Consider the following 24,467-nt stretch of genomic DNA (forward strand, 5'->3'; position numbering starts at 1 on the left):
TAAGAGTAACCATAAATTCTTAGTGTGTCTACTTGTAATTTTCAATTGTAAGCTGTTCTTTTGATTTTCATGTCTTTGGGCCAGGCATGTTTGTGACAGTTTCATTTCTATTTTAAGTCTGAAGCTGTTCTCCTGTAGTTAAAAATCAATGCCATTATCAATAGAAATAATACATTTCTAAATCTCTCAGAGAGATTTATGCAGTAGTGATGCGATAAAGTAGTTGTATGCTCTCAATTTAATGTGACAGTCCCATGAAGGGAATAATACTACTGCTATTTAGCCCTAGGAAGCAGCACCGCTTCCTGTTGGCCTTAACACATTTCCTGTGTCCTTTTGTTTACAAGGAGAAGACAAGCACCTCTACTTAGCTAAGCCTGCATCCAGAGACATATTTCTGAGTCTTTGCTCATCATCAGTCTGGAGTAGCAATGGCCTGCTAGTTGGAGATGCCTGTCAAGCTCTTGTAAACATATAAGAATTCTAGTGAAACACATTCGCTGATTTCAAAATCAGAAATAATACATTTCTAAATCTCTCAGAGAGATTTATGCAGTTGAAATCAGTGAATGTGTTTCACTAGAAGGCATCTCCAACTAGCAGGCCATTGCTACTCCAGACTGACAACGAGCAAAGACTCAGAAACATGTCTCTGGATGCAGGCTTAGCTAAGTGGAGGTGCTTGTCTCCCCTTGTAAACATAAGGACACAGGAAATGTGTCATGGATGACAGGAAGCGGTGCTGCTTCCTAGGGCTAAATAGCAATAGTATTATTCCTTTCATGGGACTGTCACATTAAGTTGACAGCATACAAATATCATTATTGTTATTGTTCTAATTACATGTAACTATTGATGAGAATATGATAATCATCACTAACCCACCACCACCACCACCACCACCACCACCACCATCATCATCATCATCGCAACCACCACTACTACTATCACCACAATTGCCCTCACCACTGTTGTCATTGTCACCATCACCACCAATATTGCCACAACCACCACCATCATCATCAACATTATTCCTTACATGAATGGATGCAGCCCTCAACATCTGAATCAAAGGATTACATTAAGTATTCCATGTGTAACTCACTCAGTTGTCATATCAAACAACTTCATGTATATTTTATAAACTAATTGACATCAACAGTATAATTATTGTACAAGGATCGTAATTGCATGTTCTCTCTCTCTGATCCAGTTTTGATTTCCAGCGAGGACATTATTTTATTTTATTTTATTTTATTTTATTTATTTATTTTTTTTTATTTACTGGTTAAAGTCATTAAACAGTGGTGATTCTAGAGCACTGCCTTCAAGGACCTTATTTACATTATATCAACCCCTCTATTTTGTTTGCTGCTAATTTTATTGACCTTAAAAATGAAGGAAAGGTGAAGTTCGCCCAACATAAAGGTAAGCAATCTAAATGGATCAAAATATCATCGGTACCATCCTTTGACTTGCTAGTTTTTGCAGCCCCTCACTGACACACACACACACACACAATATATATATATATATACATACATTCATAGATGTATGTGGATATTTGTATATTGATGTAATATATTCTATTGCATATTCGTATGATGTATTCTTTTACTTGTTTCAGTCACTTGACTGGGCAGCAACCATCTCAAAGGGGTATTTTTAGTTGATGAAATCAACCCCAGTATTTAAGTCTGATATCTATTTTGTCATTCTCAGTTTTTGCTGAACTACTAAGTTACAGGCATGTAAACAAACCTCCACAACTTGTCAAATGGTAAAACACACACACGCGCGCATGCACACACACACACACACACACACACACACACACACACACACACACACACACACTCACACACACACTCACACTCTTACTCTCACACATTTAGTTAGAATAGCAGCCAATGATCCTTTACTTTAGTGCACCTTTGCCTGGCAATTAACTTCACTGTGACTCTCTAACAAGAAAGGTCCCCCACTTCTGATCTACCTCTTGCATGTTCAAAAGATATCCCACTCCTACTTTGCTTTGTGTTTGTTGTTGTTTAGCTTCAGATCAGACTTGACAGAGCCTTGTCTTAGCATTTAGCACAATATTCATGACATAAACATGTGACTGAACTTTGAACCAATCATTGTATAGCTTGGTAGGAAAGATTTCAGCATTGAAACTACTTTACCATCATTACAACTTTATCTTAATCAATGATGAGGCGATGAGCTGAAAGTAACTCCAAGATGCTGTCTTTGATGCTTGGTCAGTTTGCTTGCTGAACCTGATAATTTGTTTTAAGTGAAACATCGATAAGTAAGCTCTGTGTTTAGTTTTGCTATCATTATCATATGGATCAGTGTCTTTCAACCAAACATAATCAATGCCTGCAATTTTCAGAAATGGTGCTAAAGTGAAATGAGAATCACAGACTGTTGGTCTTCTTTTTAGCAACTAAATACACTATTGAAATAACTAAATCTAAACTAAACCTAATCATCTGAAGTGATGTTTTCCTATTCTCCTATAATCTCAGACTTTATTCTCTATTTCTATCTGTGGGTTAGTAGACATGCAATATAATATACGTATGGTTGTACATATGTAATGTATGTGTGTATGTACACATTCATATATACACATGCACACATACATTAAGAATTCTCCATGAACATATATGCTTATTTTCCTTCTGTTTTTCTCATTGATTGTTAATAACCTACTTATGTAATTCAGTCTGTCTATCAGTCTGTATACTTCTCTTTCTGTGTAAATCTTTTTTCCCCCTCTACTCTGTCTTAATTCACTATATCATTACTCAGTATCTCTTTATGTGTAATCATTCATGTACCTTAAAGATTGTACATAGTGAGAAATTAGCAGTGTTGGATTTTATCCTCAAGGCTGTGGTAGGAGTTAGTGAACGTGGGCAGTGGGATCAAATCTGGATGTAGCTTTATCTTTGTCGCTTTTAACTCTACTTTCCATGCTGGTAGGCCGGATGGGTCATCACTATTTGCGTCAATTCTCTTTGTGAGCTACTACCCTCTTAAATAGTTCAAAGAACAATGTCTTGTTCAAATGTCTCACTTTTGGTAAAGTTTCTACAGCTGGATGCTCTTCCTAATGCTAACCACTTTACATAGAGTACTGCATGTATTCTCTCGATGTATTAGCTCTAGTGAAGCTGTGTGGCCTAGTAGATCAGATGTTGCATTCATGGTCACAAGATTGTGGTTTTCAGTCCCAGGCTAAGCAGCGTGAAGTGTTTTTGAGCAAAACATTTCATTTCCTGTTGCTCTGTGATCACTTTGACATGTGGCACACTGTATATATGTACAGTCAACGTTGATTTGATAGAGGAAGTAAGCTAATGTACAGCACAAATATTTGATCATTATAAACAAATTCTTTGTGAAAATGGTTCAAAAAGAAGTTGCATAACTCTCATCTGTTGTTTATGACAGAGGGCTCCACCAGAGTCCACCAGAATCCACCACTTGTATTTTCTTAATGTATTTGAACTAGAGAACTTGTCTTGCTCTCAGAAAGACTAATAAGTCCTCTTGACCATTTTGTTGTATCAGCTTGATTCATCAACTGCTTTACAGAGTGTTTTGAGTACATTTTATTATTACAGTTCTAGTGAAGTTGCTTTGTAATTTGCAAGATTCTTAGAGTCCCAGGACTGTGGGAGAGAGAGAAAGAAAAAGGAAGAGAGGATGATAACATAAACTAAGCTTGTGATGTTAAAAGAAATTGAAATATGTTGGGAGGAACAGATTTATTATTGTGAAAAGATGGCAGAAGAGAGGGTAACAGAAGAAACAGAAGTGGGGAATAATGTAAAAGAAAGAGTAGTGTCAGAGGTTAATGAAGATGAGAGAGAGAGAGAATGATAAAGATAAATCAAAGGAATTGAGTTGGGGAGATTCAGAAGATTTCCTATCTTATATGGGTAAATATGAGCAATTGAAGTTTGGGATTGAGGAAGTGAGGGGTTTGTGATAAAGAGAGGGAAGGAGGAGGAGAGAGAGAGAGAGAGAGAGAGAGAGAGAGAGGGGGAGAAGCATCAAAGAGGTGAAGAATCTGTAGAAAGAGGATCAGTGAAAGAGAGGCAGAGAGACAGAGAAGGGGTGCTACAAGAACTTTCTAGTCATTATTATTTCACCCGTTTTTAGCATTTTCTTTGCCTTGCTTGCTCAAGAGCCCAGGTTTTCTCTAGCACTGTGTCACCTATGTAATCTCTTTGGTTAGGCTTGGCATCTTGAGACCAGTCTTCACTTTGTCTTCTGTTTTTCTAGATCTCCCTTTCATATGTTGAGGCTGATGGATGAAGCCACTATACATAGATGTCTATTATGCATGTGTGTGTTTGTTTACATTGGTACCTCTTGAAAAATCAGTGAGTTAGAAGCTGTAACATTGGTATCTGCTAGCTTAGTATCTTCCAAGATGTGTGAAATAAGAAAGTCCTCATTTCTTAAACAGGGAAGAGTTAACTGCAGGGAGGGCATCTGGGTGTAAAAGAATGCCTCATTATTATACTCATCTAACCCATGCTAGTATGGAAAAACTGATGTAAAACTGAACAAATGATATATATATTTTTATCCCTAAATATATTGATCATATTCTGGACGTGTTTTATTACTGCTGAAAAACTAGAGAATACAGTAAGATATTGTATATGATATTCCCAAATATTGATCTCTGGTTAGCATTCTGGAATGGTTTTTGCTGTTAGTTGTTGCAATGACAAAGAGAAAAATATTTTTGAATTATACTGCTTCTCTTTGAAGCAATTGATCTTGTTTCATTTTGAGATCAAATGCATAATCTTTTAAAATATATCTTGATAATTTACTTGCAAACACAGACATACTCCTGTGTGCATGCCAATGTGTGTGCCTGTATGTATGTGTGCGTATGTATACATACATACATACACACACACACACACATATATATATATCTGGCCTTCGTAGGATTTTTGAGCGAGATCATTGCCAGTGCCCCTGGACTGGCTCTTGTGCGGGTGGCACATAAAAGACACCATTTCGAGCGTGGCCGTTGCCAGTATCGCCTGACTGGCCTTCGTGCGGGTGACACGTAAAAGCACCTACTACACTCTCTGAGTGGTTGGCATCCAGCTGTAGAAACTCTGCCAAGTTTAGATTGGAGCCTGGTGTTGCCATCCGGTTTCACCAGTCCTCAGTCAAATCGTCCAACCCATGCTAGCATGGAAAGCGGACGTTAAACGATGATATATATATATATATATATATATATATATATATATATATATATATATATACACATATATATATATATATATATAAATATATATATAAGCAACAGAGACACAATATTAATACCAAGAGGTAATATTTATCCCTACTTAAACAGGGATGTTCTATTAGAAATAAATTATACTACAGTAGTTACCATGAGAGAAATACTCATATTAGCTTAAGAAGACAAAGAAAGAATACAGTACATAGCACAACTTTATTACCTCCACTTTAGTGAAGGCAGAGGTATTGTTTTCAGTTGTGTTTGTTTGTCCATGGACAAGACATCTCAAGAACCACTAGCATGTTTCCATCTGTAAGATTCACTCACAAAGTTTTGGTTGGCACAAAGATGTTTTAGAAGACACTTTGTACCTGAAATCATGTAGGTGGGAAACAAACTTCTCAATCACCCAGCCACACCTGCACCAATGTAGCAAATTAAGTTTTTTTTTTTCTTACCTCTAATTATGTAATTTCAGTTTTTATGACTCACAAGTAAACTCAATGTTTGTCCTCTATACTTAGTCTCATTTCACCTACAATATATTCAAACATAAAAAGTATGCAAAAGGTAAGATAACTTAATTTTTGTCGTGTCATATTGCACCTTATTTATTTAAATGTAAAAATTGACAATAGGTAAAACCACATTCACAATGTGCACCAACATTCATTATTACATTGAAAAATGCGAGCATGAAAAGTAATATTCTTAAGATTATAAACCTGGAAAAGTCCAGGACAAGTTATTCTTTTCTACTCAAGGCACAAGGCCCAAAAATTTTTTGGGGGAGGGGACCAGTCGATTAGATCGATCCCAGTATGTAACTGGTTCTTAATTTATCAACATTACACCTGTAAAAGTATAGGACAAGCTATTACTTCTAGTAAAGTTAAGAATAAGAAATTCTTTACTTAAAATATTGCAGCAAAGAATGCGAGTTCTTCTAATTTATCACTCTTTACAGTTCTCATCTTATAAATTTATTGTACAAAACTGTTCAGTTAATTTGTAAGTTTGTCTAATTAGACACTTTTTTATGTATTTAAGGTAGTAAATCAGCCAAATTCTACTTAAATAAGTATAGTGTTATTTATAAGCTATAATAAAATAATTTTTAATATTCAAATTTTAATTTTAGCTGCAATATTCTAAGTAAAAAGTTTCTTATTTTTTACTTTACTAGAAGTAATAGCTTGTCCTATACTTTTACAGGTGTAATAACTTGTCCTGCATTTTTCCAGGTTTATAATCTTAAGAATATTACTTTTCATGCTCGCCTTTTTCCATGTAATCCATGATTTTTCCAGGCATTGCAGTTAATAATTCAAGATTTTAACTTATAGAATACTGAAAGATAATATTTCAATTTTTTTAATGAGTGGCTGTGTGGTAAGTAACTTGCTTATCTACCACATGGTTCTGGGTTCAATCCCACTGCGTGGCACCTTGGGCAAGTGTCTTCTACTATATCCTCGGGCCGACCAAAGCCTTGCGAGTGGATTTGGTAGACGGAAACTGAAAGAAGCCCGTCGTATATATGTATATATCTATATATGTGTGTGTCTGTGTTTGTCCCCCCAACATCGCTTGACAACCGATGCTGGTGTGTTTACATCCCTGTAACTTAGCGGTTCGGCAAAAGAGACTGATAGAATAAGTACTAGGCTTACAAAGAATAAGTCCTGGAGTCGATTAGTTCGACTAAAGGTGGTGCTCCAGCATGGCCGCAGTCAAATGACTGAAACAAATAAAAGAGTTATATGTTATGATTGAATTATTTGATATTACCCATCCACACCAAATTAATGTCAGGTAATTTTACCATCTTTTTGGTTGCACCATGGCTCACCAAACGTTACAAACAACAAGACCCCAAAACCATCAGTTACCAGATTCACCTTAAGTAATCTATATTTTGAGTTGGGGATAATAGCACTGACTGCTGCTAATCCAGATCTATCAATAATTATTCAATACAACAGTAATTATAAAAGCATATCAGATATACACAAGTTAAAATTACCTACATCCCATTAATATAAATTTGATTTATGAAAAATCCCTTTTAATTAATTTTGAAATTTAGAAAGTAAATTTAGAATATAAGCACTTTTAACCAATGCCTTTTCTGGACTGCCTTACTACATGCCTTCAGGTCTGCCAAAAATGACTATATTCCTGCCTCAGTAAATTTAGATGCACATATCTGAAGCATATAACACATTAATGAACTAGCCTGATTAAATAATTAAAAAGAAAAGGAAAGCAACTAAAAAGGAAAAGCAAAAAAAAGCAGAAAACAAGTTAAAGCTGAAAGAGAAAATTAATAATTAAAGTTAAACTTACCCTAATTCAACAGCATGTTAAAAATAACTTTATTAAATACTTAATTAAAAAAATAAAATATACGAAAGATAAAGTTGACCTTGGTAGTATTTGAACCCAAAGCAAAAAGACATATGAAATACCGCTAAGTATTTCGCCCAGTGCACTAATGTTTCTGCCATCTTGCTACATGAGAATGTAAGCATTCATTTTAGAAATATATTATTGGGGCGTTACTTCTTCTTCATTTACTGACAATAAATTTCATTACATTTCACCTCATAACTTTTTTCCTACTAATTTTTGTTCAATGCGACTAACGATTCTGAATTCCTCATGCATTTTTCTATTATTTAAGCCTAAGAAAAGTATACTTTTATTTTAAAATAAAAAAATTTATGTTAATTGAAGATGAATAGGTGCCTTACTGCCCCCCTTGAGGTCGCAGATATTTTGATGTAACCTTTTTCTACTGAACCAAATCTCAAACTATTTATGCCAAAGTGTAGTCGAGGTGTCCTCTTTAAAACTGTTAACAGTTTGCAATTTAGTTGAGAACTGAATTAGTGGTGAAGCTTGGAAGCTACTGTGATTGATGAAATGGTGGACTTAAGAATATATCCAACCACCACCGTGGTTGAATGATATTCTTTTCTATTCTAGACAAAAGACCCGAAATTTTTGGGGAGGGGCCAGTCGATTAGATCAACCCCAGTATGCAACTGATACTTAATTTATCGACCTCGAAAGGATGAAAAGTAGAGTTGACTGCGGCAGAATTTGAACCCCAAACATAAAGACAGATGAAATACCGCTAAGCATTTTGCCTGGCATGCTAATATTTCTGCCAGCTCATCAACATTCATTATATTCTACCATGAAGTTGCAGCCATATTCATGCAAAAGCTACAGTTTAAGGATTTTTACACTGGTGTAGCTGCACTTGCATCAAAATCGCCATTTTCTGACAGGATTGGGAGATTTACTTAGAGAAATCACTACAGGACTTTCAGAGTTAATGTCAAAATTGGTATTGTTTTCTTTTAAGTGGCGTTTGTAGTTGGACAAAATTGTGACGTTTTACCATCCAGCATTGGTGCGGTCATGTCTATGTGATTAAAAAGTCTTCTTTGCAACCACATGGTTTTGGGTTCAGTTCCACTGTGTAGCATCTTATGCAAGTGTCTTCTACTATAGCCCATAGCTAACCTATGCCTTTTGATGAAATTTGGTTGACAGAAACTGTAGGGAAGCCCATTTTGTGTGTAAAGTGTGCGTGTGTGTGTGTGTGTGTGTGTGTGTGTAGATGCATGTGCACATATGTATATGTGTGTCTTGGTATTTACCCACCACCACCACCATTTGATGGTGTTAGCTTGTTTACATCCCTGTAACTTAGCAGTTCAGCAAAAGAGACTAATAGAATAAGTACCAGACTTAAAAGTAAGTACTGGGGGCAATTTAACTAAATTCTTCAAGGCAGGCCCCAGCATGGACACAGTCCAATGACTGAAACAAAACAAATTGCTAAATGATGAAGTATAGTTGAAGCTGTGTTGTTTAAATGTACCTTATATTAATTTGAAGATGTAACTTTAGTTTCAAGCATTATCTATTCAGCTTTGCATAACTGGTTGAAAGGCATGCATTGGTGTTTCTGCCTCTGCAGCAAGTGTTTTGTTGGCTTCTGTGTGAAGAAAGCTATAGCTAGCTTTGAAATGGTTCATATGAAGGAATTGCTGGTTGCAATGGTTAATGGAGTAGTCTGCCTTTAAGGGCTTGCATGTTAAAATTTACATTTAAGTAACAGAAATACAATGATATTACAGAACCTACCAATTGTGGATATGCATGTACACATATACATATCTGCATATATAAATGCACAAGTAAGCAATCAGAACTTGGCACATTAATACTTAATAGTAATAGTAATTGGAGTTCTTCCTCCAAAAGTCATGCAAGCTCACTGTACCAATCCTAATTTTTCTCTTTTTTTCCCAAGTTGAGACAAATAGAAATACGTGTCCTGTCTGAGATTACGACCTATTTGTGATGAAATATGAACTCAATTGCTCAATACATTTATCTGCTGTGTGAGTCATTTGATTGATGGTAGGGAGTGCCATGTCATGATGTATGTTACCTTTAACATGTTTCAGTCTTTAACCCTTTAGTAATCATCATCATTATCATCATTGTTTAGCATCTGCTTTCCATGCTGGCATGGATTGGATGGTTTGACATGGAGCTGCCTAGCAGGGAGCTATCCAGACTCTGTCTGTTGTGGCATGGTTTCTGTGGCTGGATGCCCTTCCTACCACTTAGCAGAGTATACTGGGTGCTTTTTATGTGCCACTGGCATGGGTGCATTTATGTATCATCATCATCATCATCATCATCATTGTTTAACGTCCACCTTCCATACTAGCATGGGTGGGACGGCTTCGCAAGAGCTGGCCAAGCCAAAGCCTGCACCAGACTTCTGTGACTGTTTTGGCAGGATTTTTAGAGCTGGATGCCCTTCCTAACACCAACCACTCAGCAGAGTGGACTTAGTGCTTTTTTCGTGGCACAAGCACAGGAGAGGTGAGTAGTGCTTTTTATATGACACAAGCATAGGCGAGGTCAGTTTCGGCAATGTCTTTACAGCTGGACACCTGAACACCAACCACTTTACAGTGTGGACTGGGTGCTTTTAAGTGGCACCTGCACTGACAGGACTCAGATACCATTCAGAAATTAAAATGTGTATCGTCATCATCATCATCATCATCATCATCATCATCATCATCATCATCATCATCATCATCATCGTTGTTGTCATCATCATCATCATCGTTGTTGTCATCGTCATCATTGTCATTGTCATCATCATCATCATCTCTTTGCTTTCTCATGCTAGTATGCATAAGAAAGCAAACAGATTTTTGAGCTGTTATTTTACAAACAGTTGCTTTTCCTGTCACCAACCCTTTTAGCCAACTCTTATGACATGCAAGGATTTAGTGTATCTTTTCTAAAGTTGAAATAAGTTCGGTGTGTGTTTGTGTGAGATTATCATAATCATCATCATCACCACTGCCACCACAACCACTTTAACCCTTTAGTATTTAAACTGGTCATATCGGGCCAAAATTGTCTTCCTGTTTTATGCTCAAACCAGCCAACTCTGACCTCTCACACCTACCCTACAAAGTCATTCTAAAAATAAAGAGAACATCATCAAAATCTCAGAGTTACAAGATGCTGTACAATTAACTTAAAAATGATGTAATTAAACAAGCTTTATATTTGACAGAGTAATCAGAAAGCTAAAGGGTTAATGTCATCTTTTCCATGCTTGCATGAATTAGATGGAGTTCATTGAAGGAGATTTTCTATGGCTGGATGCTGTTTTTGTTGCTAATGCATATCTGTTTCCAAGCAGGATGTTACCCCTAGTCTTTCGAACATAACCAACACTTTGCCAGACATAATTTCATGGGAAATTGCATATGAGTGACACTGCATGTATGATTGTGAAGCTTTTTTTTCACATGTAGTATGTGATGTCACCCCACTCCCTACAACACACATGTGCACATACACACACGCACACACACACACGCACACACACACACACACACACACACACACACACACACACACACACACACACACACACACACACACACACACACACACACACACACACTGCTTGTTTTCTATTTCCAGCTTCCAAGGTTTTCTTTTTTGTCAAACCTGCATATACAGCAGAAGACATTTGCCAGCATGCTGCATTCTGGGATTGAACTCAAAAACCATGTGGTTGCAAAACGAACTCCTTAACCACAGCCACAAGCACACACCCACACACCCACACACTTACACACTCAAACACACAGACATGTTAGTATTTGTGTGTGTGTGTGTGTGTGTCTGTGTATGTGTATACCTTTGATGTTGTGAAATTGTCCTGGAACCAATTTTGGGTCAGTAAGCTAATTTTTATGTAGTGTGTCATGGCTAAGTGAGCTTACCAGACAGAGTACAGTAGGACAGAACACTAGGTTAGGTGAAATGACTCAGAAATAAAATCTGTATAGCAGATGCACATAGACAGACATACAAATGTAAGCTAATTCTATCTATGTATGGGCACGTGTGTGTATATATGCATATATGTATGTAAGCGTATGACACATGCATGCTGATTGTACACTTATACAGGCAGAGGATTAGGCCATGCATACTTCAAAGCATTCATATATGGACAAACTTATACATATTTACACTCATAAATTCATGCACATATTTTTTTAAATGTGTGTGTGTGTGTGTTTGTGTGTGTGTATGTGTGTCTGGTCGTTTGTGTGTATGCATGTATACATATATATATATATGTATATGTATATATGTATATATATATGTATATATATATATATATATATATATATATATATGCAACATAAATATGTGTATATATGTGTGTGTTTATATGTAAGTGTGCGTGCATGTGTGTGTAAGTATATATATGTATGTATGTGTACATATATATGTGTGTGTGTATATATATACACACACACACACACACACACACACACACACACACACACACATACACACCTATCTTGTATACACATGTAAATGTGTAGATATGTACATACACACACACACCTACAAATATATACATATATACATGTGTATGCATGGTGCTACACACCTTTATACATTCCTGTAAACACAACACTTATCATACACACTTCAGAACTGAAGTACTATCTCGACTGATGAGGAGTGGGGAACAAGGAAGATATTACAGCTAAAATACTAAAGATGCTACTAAGATTCTTTTTTTATCTGGTCTTGTCGGGATTAATGGAGCTTTCTAATATAGCTGCCAAAATTCAGTTAGTTATCTCTTTCCAACATTATAGCATTCCAGTTACTGTGGTAGAACTATGATGTGAAATTTTATAGTGAAATTTTCAGATGAACATATTTTTTTATTTTTTTAATTTTTCTTCTATATTATAATTATTGATTAGTATCATATGAACAACAGTAATGTAGGCAGAAAAATGTAAGATAGATGTTTGGACAGTCTCTGAGTATCCTCAAAGAATGTACCAGTTAAAATAAACTTTCTGTTCAGTGTCTGATTAAATTATATTGACTTATCTTGCATTTTGTGAGTGTTTTTGATTATTTGTTTGTTATCTTAATCAGTCTTTTTATTCATTTATTTATTTATTTATTTATTTATTTATTTATGTATTTATACTATTTCTTCTAAGTCATGTTATACTTGTTGTTTCTCTCCAGTTCATTATTTGGTTGCTCCAGTCTGTTCTGTTAATGGTTAACTTTGAATCTGAAGTATTAAAAGGAAATGCTTTTAAAGGTTTAATCAGAGAAGAATGAACATAGCAGTGAAATACTCCAGCCACCAGTGCACTCTCTCTAAGACATTATGTGTTATAGTGATTCCTGTTTACAATACTGTTGTAATGTTCCCAAGATCTGTCTCTATGGTGAACTGTCTGAAGGAAAACGTCCTCGTGGAGCCTCCTTGAGGCGGTACAAGGACCAACTCAAATCAACCTTGAAAAGCACCAGCATCGACCCCGCACACTGGGAGGATATCTCGGCAAACAGACCCCTCTGGAGACACACCATCAAAACGGGTTCAACGGACTTCGAGAAAGCTTGAGTCGCAAGAGCTGAACTCAAGAGACGGGAGAGAAAGCAGCGCCTTCTCCTTCCCAAACCAACCCTTCTATCCCTTGTCCACAATGTCCCCGTATGTTTCATGCAACCCTTGGATTGCAGAGCCATCTGCGATTCAAACACCCAGGAAAAGGAACTGGATTGCAAGCTTGGAAACACGAGACGCAGCCAACTATACTATACTGTAATGTTGGACAACATTTGCAGAACAGCAAATAAACAAAGGAATCTGATCAAAAATGATGCTGGGCTACACTGGCAAAAGTTTGTTTGGATAAATATATACGACATGGGTAGACAATTTCTGATGAAATGTTTTACAAATGTCTTTGACTTACAAATTGATCCACATGTGTCATCCAAATGTGTCATCCAGTCTGTGACCCTTGCCAATATTTTATTCCCAGAATATCAAACCATCTGTAATTCCTTTCTGATCACATTTTTCCCTATAAGTTGAAACATCAATCACATCAATTGGAACAGTGTTGGAAGGTACTCTGAAGCTCATGGTCACAATTATTTCTTCTTGATTGAAATGTGTAAAATTACTCCATACATCACAATAGAGTTTATTCAGTCATTTGAAGCTGATGCTTTATTCTATTGCTACTCTGATTTTCTATTTTCTTGTATTTTTTACCTTTCATTTTTTTACATGTTTCAGTCATTAGCCCTGGCCATGCTGGGGCACTGCCTTGAATATATCAACCCCAGAACTTACTTTTTTTTTTAAGGCTGGCACTTATTCTATCAGTCCCTTTTGCTGAACCACTAAATTACAGAGACATAAACGCACCAACACCAGTTGTCAAGCAGTGGTGGGACACACACACACACACACACACACACACACACACATGCCCACACGTGTGTATATATATATATATATATATATAGATATATATATATATATATATATATATATGGAGTGGCTGTGTGGTAAGTAGCTTGCTTACGAACCACATAGTCCCCGGTTCAGTCCCACTGCGTGGCACCTTGGGCAAGTGTCTTCTACTATAGCCTCGGGCCGACCAAAGCCTTGTGAGTGGATTTGGTAGATGGAAACTGGAAGAAGCCCGTCGTATATGTATATATATATATATATATATATATATCTATGTGTGTGTGTGTGTGTGTGTGTGTGTGTGTGTGTATGTGTGTGTTTGTGTGTCTGTTTGTCCCCCCCAGCATTGCTTGACAACCGATGCTTGTGTGTTTACGTCACCGTAACCTAGCGGTTCAGCAAAAGAGACCGATAGAATAAGTACTAGGCTTACAAAGAATAAGCTCTGGGGTCAATTTGCTTGACTATAAAGGCGGTGCTCCAGCATGGCCGCAGTCAAATGACTGAAACAAGTAAAAAAGTAAAAGAGCATATATATATATATATATATATATATATATATATGTGACAGGTTTTTTCCAGTTTTTGTCTACCTCATCCATTTACAAGGCTTTGATCAGTCTGAAGTTATAGTAGAAGACACTTGCCCAAGGTGCCATGCAGTGGGATTGAAGCTAGAACCCTACGGTTAGAAAGCAAGCTTCTTACCACATAGCCATGCTTCTGTATGGATGTATGTATTCATTTAGGTGATTGAAAGATTATGTATGTTTGTGTATATGGATGTATATGCATTCCTGTATATGTGTCTATATGCATGTGTATTTATCTGTATGTCTTCATGTTTGCATGTGTCTGCATCTGTGTGTGTGTGTGTCTTTGTCTTCATGTGTACTTAAACCCAACACATTTATTTTACACGGGGCCCCATTTTCAGAACACTTAATGTAATGAAGGCCTGATTGTAATATGCGAACTATAAGAAGTTTATCAAATATATAACATGCTTCTTTTTTCTTTCTTTTCCCTTCGTCTCCTCCACCTCTTCTTCTTCATTCTACTCTTCCTCCTCCACCATCTTTTCGCCTTCCTCCTCAGTCAACTCCTCCCTCCTCATCCTACCTTCCTTCTCTTCTCTACCTTCTTTCTCTTCTCTACCTTCCTTCCTCCCCTTCCTCCTTTTTTCCTTCTCTTTTCCTCCACCCTGCCTTCCTTTCCTCTGTCTTCTCCTCCTCTGCCTTCTCTTTCTTGACTTCCTTTTCCTCTTTCTCCTCCTTTACTGTTCCCTCTTTTTCTTCCTTTTTCATCTCTTTCTTTCTTGTTCATCTTTCATCTTTTCACTCTTTCTTTCTTTCTTTCTTTCTCCCTTTCTTTCTTTCTTTCTTCCTTTCTTTCTTTCTTTCTTTCTTTCTTTCTTTCTTCCTTTCTTCCTTTCTTTCTTTCTTCCTTCCTTCCTTTCTTCCTTTCTTTCTTCCTTCCTTTCTTTCTTTCTTTCTTTCTTTCTTTTGTAATATTTTCCTTTTCTTCTTTAGTATCCTTTTTTTCTTTTACTTCTTTATTGTCTTGGTTTCTTTGCACTTCTATTTCCCCCTCCAAGGAAACCAGCACAACAGACTACAAGTATTTAGAATCCTGCATAAGGGATAAGAGAGAGAGAGAGAGAGAGAGAGAGAGAGAGAGAGAGAGAGACACACACACACACACACAGAATGGCTCTGAAAGTTTATAGGTACAGGAGACCAGGACTCAATAACGATCCCCAGAATTCCTCAGCTGCTTCATACAAAAGACATGGAATTCCTGTTTTAACCATTCTTGTCTCCTGGAGTCATGCTGGTGAGTCATGGATGAACCAGAACCATCACCATTTGCCACCACCACCACCACCACCACCACCACCACCACCATCACCACAACGGCAACAATGATTAGGGAAAAGTGTGATCAACCATGACAGATCATGCTACAAGTATTCTTGGTATTTCTCCCACTGCTATCACCAGTCTCCTTACTGATTTTGCTACCCTCACTGCTCTCTCCCTCTCTGTCTCTGTCAGTCAGTCTGTCTGTCTGTCTTTCTCTCTCTCTCTCTCTCTCTCTTGCTAGCTGTCTTCCAATCACTTTTTCTCTCTTATTTTCCTCCCTACTCATCTTTTCTCTGCTACTTTCACTTTATTTTTACATTTTGACACACTTTCTCTCTCTCTCTCTCTCTCTCTCTCTCTCTCTCTCTCTCTCTCTCTCTCTCTCTCTCTCTCTCACACACAAACGCACACACACGGTCTTGCACTTGCTCATACACATATGCATAAACATGCATGCACAGATATGCACATGCATTGGCATGCACAGACAACTTTATGCATATATATATCAAACATGCATGCAGATGCATGTGTACACATGCTCATGTTTACACAAGCACACACACATGCATACAACACATGCTTCTACATACATATATGTAGAGGCATGTATACACATGCACACAGACATGCACAGTCCTACACACACACACACACACACACACACACACACACACACACACCTGTTCTCTTGACTTCTCCCCTTCTCTATCCTTAAGGAATTATTTCTGTTACTTTCCCTGTTTCCCTTTCATGTCAGTCTGTCTGTCACTTTTTCAACATCATTTACTTCTTCTCTCTCTCTCTCTCTCTCTCTCTCTCTCTCTCTCTCTCTCTCTCTCTCTCTCTCCCTCCTATTCTTTTTTTCTTTCTTATTTTTCTTTTTGCCTCTGTTTCTCTCAGTCTTTCCTTGTTATTTTTTTTTTTATATATATTGCTGTTTCTAACACATTTTCACTCTCATCTTCTCATCTGCCTGCATAAAAAACTTGTTGACTTATCTCCAGAGAACTTGAAAAGTAATAACGAGATTATTTTAGAGTCAATTAACCTATGAAATAATTACATTCATAAAAGCCACCAACAAAACCTCTAGATGGTCCCTAAACCTTCAAGAAATAGTTTCCAAATCTCCCTCACATCACATGCTACCATCTTAAATAGGAAAAATCATTGAACAATGTAGTCATAGATACACTATTTGAAAAAAAAAAAAAAGATAGTCACAGCTGTAAAGGTATTCATCTTAGATCTGGTCTGTCATGACTGACCTAGGGTTAAACAGCAACAACATTGATCTATAAAATGATTTATCTATCTAGTTGTTACATATGCTTGACTGTCAGTCCATTTGCCCTTTCTTTATTGATTTCTTATCTCTTAGTAAATCTCTTTACATTCACACATTCTTTGATAAGCCTCTGCATCCAGTTTTTCATATGCATACATGCTTAGGAATATGCGTCTGTGCACATGCATTCATATTTGCATAGATGTATTCACACACACACACACACACACACACACACACACACACACATCATCATCATCTTCATCATAATTTAACATCCTCTTTCTATTCTGGTGTGAGTGGGGTAAGACAAAAATTAAATTGCATCAACAAGGAACTGAACTTAGACTGCCTGCATAACCGGTGAGCATTCTATCACTGAACAACTGGTATACTACACAAGGTGTGTTGGTTTCTTGAGGACACCTCTTTCAAGATCTCTTTCTTCTAACTTATTTTTCAGATAAATAATGTCAGACATCAGTTTGACTCAGCAAATGAAAAAGCATGCTGTAATCATTGCTTTTAGAAACACAGCATAGTCATACAGAGATGGCTTGCTTCCTGGAAGTTATCCAATCCTTTGTTGTCAAAGTGTGAAGGCAGCTGGAAGCTGCTGACAGGGATCCAACGTCAGCAGCTAAAAGCAAAAACGTATGCACAAGGTCCCAAAACATCAGAACACATAACTTTGCAAAACAGAAGTCTAAGAAATAATCGATAAAAAGTCTTGAAGGTCAATTGGAGCCATTGCAAAGGACCTCAAGGGTTCAGAATGCACCACCAGAACTGTGCATAAGGACACCTGGTACAAGTCGTATGTGATATGGAGGGGTCAGTTTATATTGGATGTGACATGAGAGAATTCTTCAAGCCATACAAAATCTTGCTAAACAAGTTAAAACACCAAGAGGTTGGAATGCTTTGATTTTTCTCTGATGAGAAAAACTTCAATCAGGACCAGCCAAAAGGTAAACTGAAGGAATGAGAGATGGTTATGCAAAAACCTGAATGAAATTTCAACGGTTATGCATACTAAGTTCCCAGCAACAGTGATGGTTCTGGGAGTCATCAGCAATAGTGGAGGTGTTATCTCTTCTCCGTTTTTTTCACATGGCTTAAGAGTCAAAGCCATTGTCTAAACAAAGGCGTTGGAGAAATTTGTGAGGCTCTGGCTAAACAAAGTACATGACAGAATCCTGTATATCTTTCAACAAGACTCTATGCCATTTCATAACACAAGTGTGGATGTGTGCCAGTCTCTATTATCATGTTCTACCAGACACATAACCTCCTAGCTCACCAGAACTCAATTTGCTGGACTATTATGTGTGGGTCGTAGTTGAGAGAGAAGTCAATCAACACCTCCATAACAACATACAATCTCCCAAGTCTGCCATAACCAGCACTGTCCAAAATTGATAACGATCATTTGATTCAGGTATATCAACACTTCCAACCCCATATTGAATCCAGCCATTGATGCTAATGGTGGATTCAATGAATTGGTGTAATAATAGAATTCTCAAGATTATTTGTACCAATTTTGTTTCCAAATTCAATTTTTCTTTGATGAGCTATGCGTCTTTTACTAAATTCATACAAAAGACCACAAAAACCTGACACACCCTGTGTGAATATATATATATATATATATATTTACACTCACATCTGTGGCTTATGCCTTTTTGACATATGCAATTATTTAAGCTTCTCTATCCTTTAATGTTTACTTTCATTTAACAATATAATGGGTGGTCATTCTCGGATGGAAGTCCTGATCCGAATGCTTGTAAAAGAATAGACATTGCTAAAGGCACCCAAGGGACAGGTGGTGGTGTTAAACCAAGTAACAAATTAATAGTCTATCACCTAAATGACAGGTTAGACAATGGTTTGATAAATTTGATTCACAATTGCATATTTTAACACTTTTTGGTGTGCAAAACCTGATTATAGACTATCAAAGAGAAATTAACCAGCAGAAGAGATCTATAATTATAATGGGAGCTGGTAGCTGTTGGGTAAAATTTGCAACTTGTTTAATGTTTCTGTATATTTATCCAGCAATGGTCTGAACAATTTCAGAAGATTTTTACTTACAGAGTTCTTCTTGATGTTTTCTACATTGAATCTCCTGATCTGATTATTGAGGAGAAGCACTAGTATTTTATTACAGCTAAGATTGACACAGACACATATGTATGTACCTACACACGCACGCACGCACGCATGCACGCACGCACGCACGCATGCACACACACACACACACACACACACACACACACACACACACACACACACATTTTTATTCATTCATTGTACAGTAAGATCTCTGATGGTAAAATCTGAGTATAAAGTTTCACTTGTAATCTGGATGTCCGAAGATCTTCCCAGGGACACAGTGAAGGATGCATGCACCCAGTTCTGGAGGTGTCTTGAGGCCATGGTGGAAGCTGAAGTGGCTACTTTGAGTAAACTTATCTCCCAGCTATAATCTAGTTGATATATTTTTGATTTTAAAAAAATACTTTTATTTTTGGATGGAATATTGTTTGCTTTCCCTGTTATGCAGACTGTCTAATTTTCCTGAACACCTTGTTCATAAGCACCTAAACAAATTAGTGGAAGCATGATAGCCATGCTTGATGCCAGTGACATATAATCGGCACATAAAAAGCACCTTTCGAGTGTTGGGCCTCACAGAGGTAATGTGACCAGTGCCAGTGTTATGTAACTAGCACCCATGCTGGTGGCACGTAAAAAGAACCTTTTCAGCACTGGGCTCCACAGAGGCAATGATCACTGAGACCTTTGGCAAAATGCTGTGCTTGGGTAGAAGATCCATCAAGCCAAGTGAAATCATAGTTGCAGCACATATTGGTGTCACACAACTGGCACCTGTGCTGGTAGCATGTAAAAGCATCCATTACACTCTCAGAGTGGTTGGTGTTAGGAAAGGGCATCCAGCCATAGAAACCATGCCAAATCAGACTGGAGTGTGGTGCAGCCCCTTAACTGAACAGCCCTAGTCAAACATTCCAACCCATGCCAGCATGAACAACGGATGTTAAATAATGATGATGGTAGATGCTACCAATTCATTCCTAATTCAATGGGATGCTCATAGTTTCATAATTTATGAATATAAACAAGCTTCACCAACACACATTTACAGGTACACAGCAAAATTATGAATTAGATTAAAATGGTGGTTTATAATTTAGGAACCAGGCCAGCAGTCTTGAGAGGAAGGGGTTAGTTGATGTCATCAACCCCTGTGCTTGATTGTCACTTTATTTTAACTGACTTCAGAGGAATATAAAGAGACAAAACAAATATGAAAATTAAATTAAAATAATAAACACAAATGTGTTTCTATGTCAAGTGTAGGCATGGCTGTATGATGAAGTATGCTTCCCAACATGATTTCAGGCTCAGTCCCAATGTGGGGCACCTTGGACAAGTTTCTTCTACCATAGCCCTTTGCTGACCATAACCTTGTAAGTGAAACTGAAAGAAGCCCGTTGTATATAGGTATGTATCCAACAATGGCTTAGCTGGCTGACACTTTGAAGTCACTGTCAACAACATTCTTGTTTAAGAACTATAAATCTGTGCTCTACAAGAGTATAGAGTAATCCATCAGATTAATGTAAAATTGTTTTTTATTATAACTGAAAATAAAAGCAAACATTAATAAAGAAATATATATGAAATGTAGATGTATGTGTGTGTGCATGTGTGTGTGTGTGCATGTGTGTGTGTGTGTATACTTTCTATGATATCATGTAATAGTTGTAGATAAGTGACATTGTCATAGAAGCAACGTTTTTTGTTTCCTGTTTTTCATTGAAATATGTCTGACCATGGGAAAATACTGCCTTGTTTGAATACAGATGGACAGTAACAGGAAATGTATCCTGTTACAGAAAATCTGTTTCAATGAATTCTGCCTGACCCATGCAAGAATGGAAAAGTGGATGTTAAAACAATAACAATGATGATGTGGATAATCTAAAAAATCCATTTCTAGAGAATGTTCTCTCATTTCTATCATAAAGGAAAGAATACTGACACACACACACACGTGCACACAGACTCACCACATTTAAAGAATAATGTACTCTTTCAGTACATATCGAGTGTGTTATTGAAAAGCCATCTTAAACCTCTGAATAGATAATTGTGTATGTGTGAGGGGTGGGGTGTAAAAGAGACCAGGAGGTAAATTCACCTAGAATCTTAATATCTATGTAGAAGCTCTTTGTAGTTGCCAATCAGCCCCATTTGCTCCATCTTTCAATATACGCATGATTGTATAACAGATGACATTTAAATAAAACATTCAAGTACAGTTTTGCGTTCCCTTTATCCTCAGTAGTCTGGCAACCCAACCAAAACATGAAACGTGCATCTGATGAATCCTGATCAGCTTGTATTTTTCTTCAGACTTTGGAATGGTAAGCTTTTGTAGGGCCTAATTGAAATGTTCCATCTCACAAACATCCTTCAAATACAATTCTTTCATAAATGTCATCTCCCCCTCCCCCTGCCATCTCTGAATACTTTCTTTTCTGCATTTTGTTTTTATTGTTCTTTTAATCATTTTGGATATATCCTCTAACCCAAATATTTATTGATTTTTTTTTTTCAAATATATATTATGTTCATTTCTTGATGCTTCCTTTCAAAGATGGTTAATAGCGAAAATAAATATATATTATATAAAATTTATATTAATACATAAAATTTTATGAAGGAAAGAGAAAAAGAAAAGTTTTAAAATTGTAATGTGTGTGTGTATATGTTTACACACGCACGTGTGTGTGTGTGTACGTTTATGGCTGCCATGGTTCTCTGACTGCAGTGGCTCTATGGCTACAGTGGTTCTCTGATTTATCTATTCTGACAAATGCTTAACAGGAGTGAGAAATATTTCCCTTTGATCATTTCATGCTAGAAAAATTACATCATCTTTGGCATTACCCTCCACCACCTTTCCTCCTCCTCCTCCTCTTCCTCCTCCTCTTCCTCCTCCTCTTCCTCCTCCTCTTCCTCCTCCTCCTCCTCATCATCATCACCATCAACACTAACCTCACCACCATCATTAATGTACAAACTTCTCTCCATACTGGTCAGGTCTCCATTAAAGCCATATTCTCTGTGTAGCTTAATTTCTCTATGGTCTGATTTAATGCCCTCATTTCAAGTCTTCTTCTTCTTCGTCCCACTTTCAACCCATCTCAACCACTCTTCTACTAATTTGTTATTCTTCCAGCAACATCTTTCGTCTATTTGTTTGATTGACATGTGCATACCAGCACTGTTGTTTCTCATCTGTATTGTTCATGCCATTCCAGTTCTGCAATTATTATTATTATTATTAAGGTCGCAAGCTGGCAGAACCATTAGCACACTGGGCAAAATGCTGAGTAGTATTTCGTCAGCCGTTATGTTCTGAGTTCAAATTCCACCGAGGTTGACTTTGCCTTTCATCCTTTCGGGGTCGATTAAATAAGTACCAGTTATGCACTGGGGTTGATGCAATCAACTTAATTCCTTTGTCTGTCCTTGTTTTTCCCCTCTATGTTTAGCCGCCTGTGGACAATAAAGAAATAATTATTATTAAGGTGGCAAACTGGCAGAATCATTAGCATGCTGGACAAAATGTTTTCTTCTGAGTTCAAATTCTACTGTGGTCTACTTTGCATTTCATCCATTTGGGGTCGATAAAATAAGTATCAGTTGAACACTGGAATCCATGCAATTGACGTACCCAAAGCTCTACAAGTCAGTAATGCACAGACACTGGATAAGTGCATGCAGGATGGTTTCATTGCCCTCACTCAGCAGAGTGGACTTTATGCATTTTACGGGGCACAAGCACAGACGAGGTAAGTAGTGCTTTTTACGTGGCCCAAGCACGGGTGAGATGAGTAATTTACCCGGCCAGAGAGAGAAAGATCAGGAATGAAGACAGAAACAGGTGTGCTACCACAAAGAAAATACACAGTTGCCCAACCTGAGAGAAGTGCAGGAGAAGGAGAGAGAGTGGGAGACAGCAGCAGGATAGAGATGATGGCAAAATGTGGGGCATATTCACAAGGAACGGGGATCAGAATATAAATGAGATGGTTGAGTAAACGAAGAGAGTGATATAGATAGTGGCAAGTGCCAGAGCATACCCTTGAGGTTCAAGTGCCATGATATAAGTGGAAAGATATTGCAAAGGGAGTGTGATTAAAGAGTGTGAGTAAGTGGCGAAAGACCTGGATATATATAGAGTTGGAGGGGCTACCTGATAGCAATGATACAGAGGAACAGGGGTGTGAGGACAGGATTGGGGAGTAAGAGCCAGGCATAGTGTATGAAGGAGGAAATGTGAGAAAGAGATGTAGATTAGTTTGTTGAGGTAGGGTGAGGGAAAAATTTCCTTGTTACATGTGGGTGGAACACCCACGTCAGAGGCTAGCAGATGGCAATAATAGAGTAAGACAGGGAATGTGGGTAGAATGCACAGGTCAGGGGCAAGCTGGAGAGCAATGATACAGTGGAACAAGGCCAAGAGGACAGGATTGGGGAGTGGGAGGTAATCATAGTACATGAAACGGAAATGTGAGGAAGATATGTAGAGACATAGTTTGGTTTCTTGTGATAGAGTGTGAGATGTTTTCTTGAAGTGTGGGTGGGCTTATGAATATGTATGCTGTGGCTTGCTGTCAGTAAATAACTATTATAAGTCCCAGTACATTATTTTGTCCAGTGACATGCAAATGCTGTTAAAACACTCTTGTGTATTTGTGTAATGTAAGTGATTATCTTTCCACAATGTATATCAGTGAAAGATGTATGCATCTCCCTTCTCTCACAGCATCTCTCTCTTTCTCTCTGCTGTGAACCAGTAACTGACCTACTGGAAACCTATAATTAACATGATTCTTCGTAAAATACAAAATCTAATATAATATAAAATAGAGTTCATTAATGACACAAGGTTAATATTTGTCATTCAGCTCACCGGAGTGAGACCTGTAGAGTGAGGTGACTGACTTAAGTTACAATAGAAATCTTTTGTCATTAACCTTGTTTGCAAGTCATGGTCTCTTTCTCTCTCTCTCTCTCACA

The 24,467-nt window shown here is 37.3% G+C and overlaps 1 protein-coding gene across 1 annotated transcript in view; it reads left to right on the plus strand.

Moving 5' to 3' along the window:
• Nucleotides 1-24,467, plus strand: part of LOC106874958 (FYVE, RhoGEF and PH domain-containing protein 2) — a 493,421-nt gene that overhangs the window by 102,508 nt on the left and 366,446 nt on the right. The gene's annotated exons all lie outside the window — the stretch shown is intronic.

Source organism: Octopus bimaculoides, chromosome 5, assembly GCF_046866305.1.
Source record: "Octopus bimaculoides isolate indiv1 chromosome 5, ASM4686630v1, whole genome shotgun sequence".
NCBI lineage: Eukaryota > Metazoa > Mollusca > Cephalopoda > Octopoda > Octopodidae > Octopus > Octopus bimaculoides.